Genomic DNA, 12437 nt, shown 5'->3' with positions numbered 1-12437 from the left:
ATCAATTAACCTAGTCTCCAATCTGCATGTCTTTGGCCTGTGGGAGGAAGCCGGAGTGCCCGGAGAGAACCCACGCTGACACGGGGAGAACATGCAAACTCCGCACAGAAGGGCTCCCACACCCGGGATCGAACCGGGAACCCTCTTGCTGTGAGCCGACAGTGCTAACCACCACACCACCGTGCCGCCCTATTTTATTTATGTTATTTCTTTTTTTTTTATTTTGACAACTCATGTTCTGATTACTGCGTAATCAGTAGTTAGAACTGGCATTTCTACCCCAATGCACTATTTCTCTCTGTTTATCTCTGACAGAAAATGTGATGGCATTTTTATCTTTTGAGACATTGACAAAAATATTAAAGTGTTGGAATTAAAATGTGAGAAAATGTATCTAAGTGTGCCTGTCTGGGTTTTTTTTGTTTTAGAGAGGCACCATACATTTCAGATGTAAACCTAATTTTACTTAGTGTTACGATAATTAGTTTTCGGTGGTCCCATTGAGATAAAACAATTTCTTTTGGTCATGGAAATTCAGTAAAAGGTTTTTGAGAAGTCATGGAGAAGTCATGGAAAATCATTGGTGAAAAAGTGTAAGAACCCTGATTTTAGAATAGTTTTTGAATCGATATTGTTTAAACAAACAGTATGTCATGTCATGAATTTTAAATTCTAGTTTTTTCATCAACAATATTCTATGGCGATTTCTCAGGTGAAGTTTTAGAGTCCTCACATCCCTTGCGGAGATCGGCGGGGGGAGCGGCTAGCACACCTAATGGCTGACGGCGCCCCAGACTAACGTCCAAGAACACAAAATTTAAATCACAAAATATCTCCAACATGCTCATCCGTAGTGATCCAAGTGTGCTGCAGCCCCAACATAAAACAGTTGTTTCGAAAAACGTCAAATGAACTCTCTTTTTAGCCTCATTGTAGCCTGTAGCTCTGACTGCTTCTCTGTGCTCCACGTTCACGTGTGCGCGCGCTCAGGGTGATCGGTGATGCACGGTCTCTGAAGAGCAGCAGTCTCGTCAGTACTGATGTCCAGATTCTCAACTGCAGGCATCGCCAATTCCCAGTCTGAGCAGCAAAGACTTTCCTCATCCGTTGGCATTGCTTTGCATTTGAAACAACTACACCACCAGGTTTCCAGTGCTCGACTCCGGTATTCTGCGGCTGGCTGAGGCTCATGAGCTGCGGCGGCTGCTTCGTCCAGTAGCCTGAGTTCTGCGTCCGTATACTCGGGCTCAAACAAATATGGCTCAACAAAGAATTGCTGTTCCTCCTCAATTTCAAAGTCTTCAGACATGTTGGGCTGTCCTTTGCTAAAAGACCGTAGTGCAAATTATCTTTTAGCTACTGTGGTTACGTTGTCTCCCCCTGCGGTACATGTATCACGTGATGTAAACACGGGTAAGCAAAGCTCATGCTTTCGCTGGTCTCGCGCACACGTGAGCGTGGAGCACAGAGAAGCAGTCAGAGCTACAGGCTACAGTGAGGGTATAAACAGTTCCAACGGATGAGGAAAGTCTTTGCTACTCAGACTGAGAATTGGCGATGCCTGCACTTGAGAATCTGGACATCAGTACTGACGAGATTGCTGCTATCGTCTCATCTTCATCATGGCAATTATTTTTTGACAATATATTTCTTTAGAATTTTTGTTAACTTATAAATGTATTTAAAAAAATAATAAATAGCCTAAGATACTCTGAAAATGTGGATTGAAAATATGTTTGAAAAATAAAGTAAGAACATTCAAAATAATGTAGTGTTTTCTTCATACTGAATACTGAGTTTAGGAGTGGCTAAAAATGCAATGAAGTGAAAGAAGTGACTCCTGCCCAACCTTCTTTTTGTCCACAAACCGGCACAATCATTACTTTCCATTATCCCATTATCACCACCGCTTTTCTGTTATCTCTGTCACCATGACAGTCATTTCCTAAAACATATCTAACACTTCCTTTGGGTTAAATTGGAGCCAGTTTGTGATCCCTTGTGTTTTCTTGTTGAAACAGAGTGGGGCTGAGTGGCCATCAGATGAAGGGCACAGAGTCATCTGGTGTCAAGTCAAGTTATATTTATTTATAGAGCACAGTCAGAACAATGTAAGGTCAGTGTGCTTAGTACACAACAAAAATGAACAAAATAAAACAAGAAATGAATAGATATTTAAAAACATGTAAAAAAGAAAAGCAAAACATAAAGATAATTCATCCCCTGCCCACCAGAGTCCTGCACGGGTCCAGTTTTCAAGATCCGCTCCGACCCGACCCGGCGACGTACAAACCCGCACCCGAACCGCAAACCCACGCATCAGGCCAAAAGGCCCTCAACTGACTATGTGGTGGCTGCCTTTAACTAAAACCAGAGTGGCTAGAGAATACATCCAGCACTTAGCGTCTAGCTAGAATGAGAAGCTAGATATTTTTCTCAGAAATTCGGTGTAGATAAAAGGGAGCTTAGAGCTTGACAGGCAGTTGTTTGCTTACATGTTAGCCATAGCTATTTTATAAGCAGCTAATAATGCAAAGGCTATATATTTTTACACTATCTACCCCTTAGTTGCAAAAATATAATAATGTTGTTTTAAACTTCCAGTATTCAATATTTATTTTTCATAGTGAAAATGTATCGAGTCACTAGGTGTGGTGATGTGTACCCAAAGAGAATTATCACTCAACTATGCAGCCTCTTGTCGTCCTTTGCCACATTGTTTTGGTTGCATATGTTCTGAAAATCTGCTCACATCAATCACTTTTCCAGCTGAAGCCACCAGATTTCTCAGTTAACAAACTGTACACTGTATGCCCAACCAATAGGCAGACAAATGTAGCGACTAGCTGACAAAGTCAAACATCTAGCAAGTAAAGCACCACACATTTTCATAAGATTTCGGGGTTCAGGACACATGCCGCATTTTTTGCACCGTCAGATTCATTGTTTTCAATGTAGACATGTGGCAATCGCTCTCAAATTCTAAAGCGACGCTGTCGGGGTGCACACACATTTCCCAGCACCCATTTTTGTGGGAGCAACAGCTGCATCTTGAGATAAACAGACTTTAACTTTTGGAACACAGCAGCGTGCACCGCATGTCATGTGATGATCATTTTAGTCGAGGCCGGTTCTACACAGAGGCAAGAGGGGGCAGTGCCCCCTTAAACAAATGTCTTGCCCCCTCAAATCAAATCCGCCGAAAAAGGCACAAAACAGAAAAGTTTTATCATCTGTCACTGTTTAGTATGCAAATGAGCCAAGATGGATCGGCGTCAGTTTCTCAGTCTCAGTGAAGCAGAATGCAGCAAAATGAAGCTCCGTTAAACTCGTTGTAGCGTCTTGTGTCATGAGATACTTAATATATAGTTAACAACAAAAAACAAAAGTAAATATAGCAATGTGAGCATAGAGTGTGAGCCTGTCAGTGCGAACGTTTCTTCAATCACGCAAGCACAGCGAGAGATGAGTGCCTGCTGCATGTCATATACTGAGGACAAATGCCCTGTGTGTGCCAGACCCCTACATAAAGCCCCGCCCAGCCTCTAGTTCTGCATGCTGTTTTTTGATAATCACAGCGATTTTTACAAAGCTTTTATTAACTTTTCACTCCTGCAGCTTTCAGCAGGTCAAAGGAGAGTGGAGTGAAGAGAAATCTGTTAAATTGCCAACAAAAAAAACAAAAAACAACAAAAAAATGACAACAAAACCCAAAAGAAAACAAAAAAATATAAAATGTTCTGCTCTAGCCTATATCTGTTGTGTTTGTTAGTTCTGTTAGTTTGAGAAGTTTTTTTATAAGATTAGCTTTGGTAAATACTGGCTATAGTGAGGTTATTGTAATTATTGGGTTCAAATTTATTCCATATGCCTAGATGCCTAATGGCCATCCAATAAGATAAATGTTAAGATGTTGGTTGTGCCTGGATGAAGGATATTTTTATTTTATTTTTTCAGTTTTCCTCCCTGAGGGGTTGCCACCTTATTGTGGTCAGGGGGTTTGCNAAAATGTGCTGGAGCATGATGCCCCCTTCACATTTATGACTGCCCCCTCATATATGCCTGCCTAGAACCGGGCTTGATTTTAGTGCAGGGGTAGCAGAGCTTGACATCTGTCCCATGGACAATAGGCCTACACACAAATAGAATCTGGAAGAAGATCAGCTCTGCACTTAGGATTTCAAGTAAATGAGCTATAATACGGTGCCTGTTGAGGTTGCTTAGCAACCTCAGATGCAATGTGATACTCTGATGCTCTTGAAAGCTAGCAAAGAAAAGGTACAAGACTAGCACCCAGCGTCTGACCTCGCATTTCCAGGTGGTTAAAGATATGATGTGTACGGCCCCTTAGGCATCTGTTGGTTGTGACTTTCCTGAATCTTTTTTTTTACCCCCCAACTAACAAATCATGTATTAAAATAAGATACATAAACATATTGTTTCCCATTCAGTAACTTCCTTAAAATAATAAAAAAGCCACTGTCAGCAAATTCCCTCTTCATGAATTTGTAGTTTACTGTAAACGTTCAGCTTCACTTTGAGGAAGCACATAGTGTGAAGTTAAGCTCTTACATGTAAGACCACTCTTGATCCTGCACCCAAACCAGGTGCCGCTCTGTCCCTTTGAAGCAAGCTCTTTTAATGAACACCTCCTACATACGTATCACTTTTCATGCCTGGATGGTAATTACCTTCTTCTCAACCCAAAAATTAATTACTAACCCATAAATTGGCAATTTACCCACTGAAGCAAAGCTTACGCCCGTTATAATATGATTCACAGTCGAAAGATGGATGGTACCTCAAGCATCTGCCAAACTACGTTCATTCCTCTGTTTTCCCTGAAGGTCAGGCTGCCTACTGGCTGCCAGCGTAGCCCAACGCAGAATCTCTTGGTCATTGCCTGTTGGTCTCAGGTGTTTTCCCAGGACCTGCAATCTGTTCTCACTTGGTTGGATGACACAGGGAAACAAACATTGGAACAAGCAATGCATGGAAACAATTACATTCATGCCATCCTTCTTCCTCTGACATTTTTTACAGAGGTAACAGACAACTGGGTGACAGCTGCCCCTATGTCAAATGTGTCTGGGTTGTTAATATGTTACCTCTGGTAAGGGGTGTGGAGTCATGCTTGTCCCTTTCATTTGCATGTCCTTGTGAGTTTTATTTTATTTTATTTTATTTCTACATTATATTTAGCTTTTTTATAGTTTACATTAATGCAACAAGTGTACATTGGATGTTAAGCATCATGGTAACTAATTTGCATAGTCAATAATTCACAATATAGCCTTTTTTTTAGTCATGTATTCACTTATTATGGTCTGCATATATTTATTAGCTGATGAGTCCAGACACAACAGTATCATTCACTCCCTCCTCCCTAGAATATTGTGTAGGTGTTATGTATCTTATGAAAACACTGTTTCTTGTGCAGTTTTAAGGCTCAGAGTTCTCAACAATAAAGCTGTATTTTGACTTCCTAATTAGATTCAATGTTTGACTCTCCTTGAGCATAAACCCTAAATGAATTTCTTTTTGTTGAATAATGTTACTGTCAGTTGCTTCAGTAGTACTCTAAAATGCCATTTTTGTGAGATTGGCCCACTGGGATACGTAGCTGTTTTGTGATGAGAGAAATACCAAAATGTCCCTGGTTAATTATTGGCCTTGATGTCTCATGCTAACACTTTATCTTGCTGTACAGCATGCTGTGTAATGTTGGGCTTCTGTAGCAAAAATTAGATCTTTGGTAAGTAATTTTAATTGATAACATGTCTGTTCTGTCAACACATTCTCACTCTGACCTTGTCACATATCAACATGTGGTCATGGACATTCCACTTCAAGATATGACATACAAGTTACCCAGGGTGTGCTTGTTGTTGATGTCCTGGGACACTGTGTCAACTTCAGCCTGTGCATTGTCTGATTTCACATACACTTTTGTTTCCACAGGAAATGTACAGTTTGCGTATAGTCTCCTTCAAAATAAACACACTACGTCAGTACAACACCACAAATTGACATTTTTTCCCTCAACAACAAACACACATACACATCTGTACATACATACATACATTTTTAGGAAAAAAGAACTGGGTTTGGCTTAACAATCTTATGGGAAGAGAACACTGACCTCCTAGGAAAATATATGTACAAAGATTGTATGATATCCTTCTGCGGCCCACAAATGACGTTAGCATACAGTTCTCTATCGTATTGAGATTATCTCCCCACTCGGTAGTTATATCATAACTATTGGGAATTATCCCCATCTGGGGTTATCGACTTGGAAAATTAATAATCTTCAAGACAAACCACTTTACATGGCCGGCATGCGCCGGGCTATAAAAGCCCCACATTACGCATGCACCCACTGATTCATTGATTTCCACCTGTCAGAGTTGACGTGAGAGCAGAAAGAAAAGAGAGAGGAGTTAAGAGTTTTGTCCCCTTACCTTTGTTTAGGTTGGAGAGCTGGCCCTTGCAGTTGCCTCTCGAGGATAGCTAAACGCTGTTTCATCTTCTTGACAATAAGGAGTGAAACAGTTGAGAGGGGTGCCATATCCGTGTATTGCAGCTGTCTGTTTACGCATGGTGGAGGGATAGCAGCTCGCTCAAGCCTGACTCAGTCAGGGGGCAGCGTGCTGTGTCCCTCCAGGAGGTAGTTGCTGGCTCAAACCGACAGGGGCAGCTCAGGACGTTCCTCTGGAGTTTAGTTGCCCACTCGAACCCAATAGAGTCAGGGGAGCAGTTAGCGACGTTCCTCTGGGGTTTAGTTGCCTGAGTTAGGGGGCGGCGAGCAGCTTACCTCCACAGTTAGCCACCGCAGGGTGTAGCTGGGTTTCCTGTTTGCACCTGCGGAAGCTTCCCATTTCCTCATTAAAACACGTCTCCCTCCAGTAGAAGTAGAAGTAGGGGTGTGCAATATGGACAAAAAATAATATCTCGATATTTTGGGGGATTTTGACGATAACGATAATTAGACGATATTTTAAATATGTGTTTTTAACAGCCTGAGTTATAGCTCATTAATTGTTTCTCATGGATGATATTAATAGACACGATGTTTTAAAGGAAAAATGTTCTTAACATTTCTTGCTGTTTTTTTTACCTGCTCGCTCTGTTTGACTCTGGTGACGGCCTTTTGTAGCGTCAATTCCGGGTCCATTTGCAACTGTTCAGATAGGCGTTTGTCCCGCAGACTCACCACAAGCCTGTCCCTCACCATCTCATCATGTAGAGCCCCGTAACCGCAGTGCTATGCCAGGCAGTGCATCGCTGTAATGAAACAGTCGGCCGTCTCGCCCGTTTCTTGATGCCGCTGATTAAACTTTGCTCTCTCAAAGATCACATTCCTGCGATTCTCTTCTGCTTGCGTCTCCAATCCAGAAACAATGCGGAATCTGTCCCACCTGACAGGCTGGGACCTATCACTACAGTTGACCCACGTCTTCCGAAGCTGCTGGAGCATCCGTGGGCGGTGTTGCCATGTTGTCTCGCTAATGTTTGTTTAGCAGCAGGCTAATCTGCTGGGAAGGTGCCAGTGAGAGATCATGTGACCACCTAGGTGTACTGCGGCGTGCTGCTGCACGCAAGTTACGTAACTCTTGTTCAGTGAATGTGTGGGGTTTCAACCTGGTTTCAACGTGTGTTTTCAGTTGTTTTTGTGAAGTCATTTGCATACTCGATAACGTAAATTTGCACATCGTTAAAACAACAATGACGATATTATCGTTAACGATATATATCGCCCACCCCTAAGTAGAAGTGTCCTGCTGTTCAGTGTCAAAGAAAATAATCCAAACTGTGGCAACACTAACATCTGTTGGCTCAAGGAAACTAATTAAAGACAGTTAGCAGCACTATTGCTATAGCTTAAGAGTGCACTTTGTGGCCGTGTAACAGTGATATCACTCTCAAAAAAAAAAAAAAAAAAGGAGAGAGACAGATGATGGCAAGCCGGCAGGGTCCTTCTTGTGTGGATCGTAATGTTTAAAAAAAAAAAAGAAGAAGAAGAAAGAAACATGACTACTCTGTGTTATGTTTGGGAATTGAGAATGCAAGTGGCTGCTCGTGATGATCCAGCTTCATGCATGAACTGCTTCTGCATGTCTGCTAGGCAAAGGGAAGCCTGTTGCCATTCATTTGGCAGATGTCTACTAGCCCCCTCCCAGGGCCTGCAGCCAGCTAAGTGCTCTAGGTTGGCAGGTCTGGTAGTGCTGGTATCAGGGTGATCCCCCACCTGCATTATTACAGTTTCAGTAGGGGATGAGCAGACTGTGTCACATCGGAACTTCCCTGCTCCTGGGCCCTCTGCTGGGTTGGATAGATGCCCCTCCTCCCCTGGGTCAGACATTCTTGGCCTTGGGCCCTTAGAGAATGATGAGTTGGCCTCAGAGGGGCAGCGACCTCTCCTTCAGGAAATTATTGTCTGGGCTTCTTTGGCTCTGGGGCTTGACCTGCCAGCTGGTCAGGGTCCTGCCCCTTTCCGTTTCAATGATGAAACGGGGGCAACCCACAAGGCTCCTTGTGCCTCTCCTTTCTGATTTAGAGGAGGTGGTCAGGAGTTTACAACACTGACAGCAGGGGCACGCTGGTCGGGGCTCTGTCGTTGTATGGCTGCGGTTGACGGGGGAGGATAGGCTGTGGACCCTTGCCCCCACATGGATCAGGCTTTGGCTGCCTTGGTGGCTCCGTCAAAGTTCCTCCCGGGCAAGGCGAATTGCCCACGTAGAAACTGCAAGGTAATGGATGGCTTGTAGGGAAAAATGCATGGAGCCATGACAATTCAGACACAGCTGGTGAACACAGGTGCCATACTGCGCCATCTGGTTGGCCAGCTAGAGGAGGGGTGTAGTACTGATCTAATAGCCGAACTACAACGTGTCTCCTCACTTCTTCCAAAGCTCATGAGAGAGCAGGGTGAAGCGGCTGGCAGTGCTGTGGCAAGTTTTTGGGTGGTCAGGTACCATCTCTTCCTGTCACAGTCCATGCTGCAGCCAGAGGAGAGGGCGTGTCTGCTCAAACTGCCTGTTGACCCATCTGCCTTCTTTTGGGCCTGATGCATCCATGATGATTCGGCAGGGCCAGGAATCCTGTTGCTGTGTCAGGCACCTTGAAGAGGTGGTCTGGGAGATCTGGCAATGCTTTGGCAGAGCAGTGGTCGACCTGTTCGCAACCAGGGACAATGCCTATAGTCCACTGTTCTCTTCCATGGGGTGGGACTCTCCCCCTAGGCATCGATGCCATGGCATATCAGTGGCCTCAAGGCCTGCTGTATGCATTTCCCCAGTTCACTCTCCTCCCGTATCTGCTGCAGAGAGTTCGGAAGGAGGAAGTGCAGCTGATCCTTGTGGCCGCAAACTGGCCCCACATGATATGGTTCTTGGAGCTCCCTGTCTGGCGGGACCTTCTGAGTCAGGCGCAGGGGGCCCTGCTCCATCCCTTTCCACAGGGGCTCAAACTTTGGGCCTGGCCCCTGAGAGGGGCCGTCTGCTAGGCTTCGGACTTGCACAGTCAGTGGTTCAGACCATGCAGAGTGCTCGGGCACCGTATAGCTGCGAGGGCTGCATACTCTTACCACTGGGAGCCCTTTGCATCATGGCGCACAACTAACTGGATTGATGCACTGACGTGCAGCCCCAGAGGTGCTCCGGTACCTGCAGGGGCTGCTTGAGGCGGGAAAATCACCTTAAACCCTAAGGGGCATGGTGGCAGCTATCAAGACTGCTCATACAGGGAATTATAGGCTTGCAAATGGTGACTGCAGCCTCATCTGTCAGGCTCAGGTGTTGGCTGCCCAGCAGCAGGAACCTTTTGAGACTCTGGAGTCAGTCAGCATTAAGTGGCTGTCTCTTAAAGTGGTTTTTCTCTCGGCAGTAACTTCAGCCAAAAGAGTGGGGGAACTGCATGCTCTGTTAGTGGATAAGAGCTATTGTTTCCTGCTGGATCACACTGGTGTCATGCTGCGTCCAAACCCTGCATTCCTGCCAAAAGTACAGACTTTCATTTGAATCAGTCGGTGGAGTTGCAACCATACAATCCCTCCAAGGAGGATAGTAAGGGTCGAAAAGACTCAGATCTCTGTCCTGTTAGAGCCCTGAAGGTCTATGTCTGGTGCACTGCAGTTAGAAAGACAGACCAACTCTTTGTCTGCTTTAAGGCCTAGTGCCAGCCGGTGTTGAAGGCTTGGCTGTTTCATTGGGTTGTGGAGACAATTCAGCAGGCTTACAGAGGGACGGGCATGCCAGTACCGGTAGGTGCGCAGGCACATGAGTTGTAGCTACCTCGTGGGCCTTGTGGCAGGTGCAGGGTGCCACCCTCTCTGAGGTCTGTGCACCTGCTACATGGTCAAGTCCATCCACATTTGTGGCTGCTGGCACCTCCTTTGGGGAGCATGTGCTGAGTGCCACCACACAGTTGGCCATGTAATTCCATGCCCCTGAGCTGGGGGGGATGCCTTACCCAGCCAGGGTGATGTCGTATATTATTGTCAGTTGGCAGCAGGCTGGCCAACTGAGCGATGTTCCTGCAACCAATCCCAGCATCTGGCGGGGTTGGTTTTGCTTATGGTTGCATCTAGTGTCTGGGAATTGGTACAGTGGCACACAGCATCTGGCGGTGTCACAGACTGTTGAATGCGCAAAATGTACATTTGTTTATACAGTAGGAGCCACTCAAAAGTTCCCCTTCCCAGCCGGCTGTCAGCCGGCTGTCAGCCGGCTGCCTGTCGAATCCCAGCCAAATCCCAGCCAAGTTCCAGCCGGCTGCCAGCCAGCTGCTGTGCTGGCTCTACCCCCCCTCCCTCTCCTATTTTAATCCTAGACACGTGCACTCGTTCAATTGCAGGGTATCGCCATGAGATGGCCCCTCTCTCACAAAAAACAGCCTGCAGTCATTCAGTTTATCAAACGTGGAAGCGTATCGTTTCTATAGCAACGACTCTTTTCAGGGGTAACTGTCTGCCTTTCCGAAACCTTGCCTCTTCGAACGTTAACTTCCATTATTCGGACTGGCGGTCCTTCACCTTTTTTCTAAAGGATCCGCCATTCCGAAGTTTGGATATTGTGGAATGTGGCACAGCTACAGTGCTGCAGTGCAGACATTTCAGTCGCACACTGCGCGTGTCAGCAGCGGGCAGCAGTATAGAACTGGGCTTTTACTGATGCACTTTCTGAAGGCTGTTTACTTGATTAGACTTCTATTTTCGTTAGGATATTATTTTTTTCGTTATTGTATAATTGTTTTCAGTTAATCAGTGAGATCACATATTCAAAAAATGTCTGAAAGAAAAATAACCGAAAAGGTGTAATACTGAAGATTTCGTTTGTTTACGAGTTATTTTGAATTTGGAAACCTGTTTTGTTGACCTTTTTGTAATAAATTACGGAGCCCGGCAGTGGCCGTGAGAGGAAAAAATATACATCGTGCGCACGTTCTAATTAATTTGAATCCTCATTCATTCATTCAGTCATTCACTCTTCACTTGCTGCTTTGCATGGGATTGTTGTCAGCAAAAGGCAATTAATGAGGACATTGAGAGTTTTAGAGGATATTCTGTGTGTCAAACTGTGTGTAATATCTCATATTATTTGTGTTGTGTTTATTTGTCAACCCCGCTGGCTCTGCTGCGCTTTCCCAGTTGAATTACGCACGGCACAGGCGCTCGGATGCGCGTAAAAAACCCATGAATGAAGCAGCAGTCCTGTCCTTGTGTCCTGTGCACTGATGTCTAACGTTTAACGTTTGTTGAGCCGTCATTACGTTTAATTGGCACAGCTCTGACAGCCGAAATACACCAGGTACCGGCGCTACACGTCAGTCGGCAGAGTGGTGCAGGTCTTTTTTTTTTTTTTTTAACTTTTTAATTTTTTAATTTCAATTGAGGGTGCAAAAATAATAAATTGATGGTAGCCTACTGCATTGCTTTTGCACACTCGCAGAACCGTGGAGCTATTCCTCAAACAAATTGGTGAGGTGATCCTCTTTTGTCCTTTCTTTTCTCTCTTCTCTCTGTCCAAAACTGTCATTGCGCCCCACGTGACCAGCTGACTTTGCTACGAGCTGATTGGCAGTTGAAACAGGCGACTTGCCTTATGATCTAAAACCAGCCACTGGCGACTGCATGAAAGGCATCTGTCAATAAGTCTCTTCAATGTCTTGAATAGAATCTTGTACAGTAGCCTAACTGTATACTAGATCTGGTCAATACACAGTACGCCCTATGTTTTACTTGTAGACTGAATAATAAGAGATTATAATCACAACTTTACAGGATTTGACAAGTAGCCAAAGTTTTCACATACAGTACAAAGACCCCTCTCTTTTGACGGCGGACAGTCTAGTCAAAATAAAAAAAAATAAAGCGGCCCGGCGCAGTTGTTTTTGCTATTTTGGGCAAGAGAATAAAAACAATTATTAAAGGGGAT

The 12437-nt window shown here is 44.7% G+C and overlaps 1 protein-coding gene across 1 annotated transcript in view; it reads left to right on the top strand.

Moving 5' to 3' along the window:
- The window catches only part of opcml (opioid binding protein/cell adhesion molecule-like), a 552029-nt gene that overhangs the window by 108872 nt on the left and 430720 nt on the right, over positions 1–12437 (top strand). The window lies entirely within an intron of this gene.

This window comes from Epinephelus moara, chromosome 3, assembly GCF_006386435.1.
Source record: "Epinephelus moara isolate mb chromosome 3, YSFRI_EMoa_1.0, whole genome shotgun sequence".
Classification (NCBI taxonomy): Eukaryota; Metazoa; Chordata; class Actinopteri; order Perciformes; family Serranidae; genus Epinephelus; species Epinephelus moara.
This window is presented reverse-complemented; position numbering and strand designations above follow the sequence as displayed.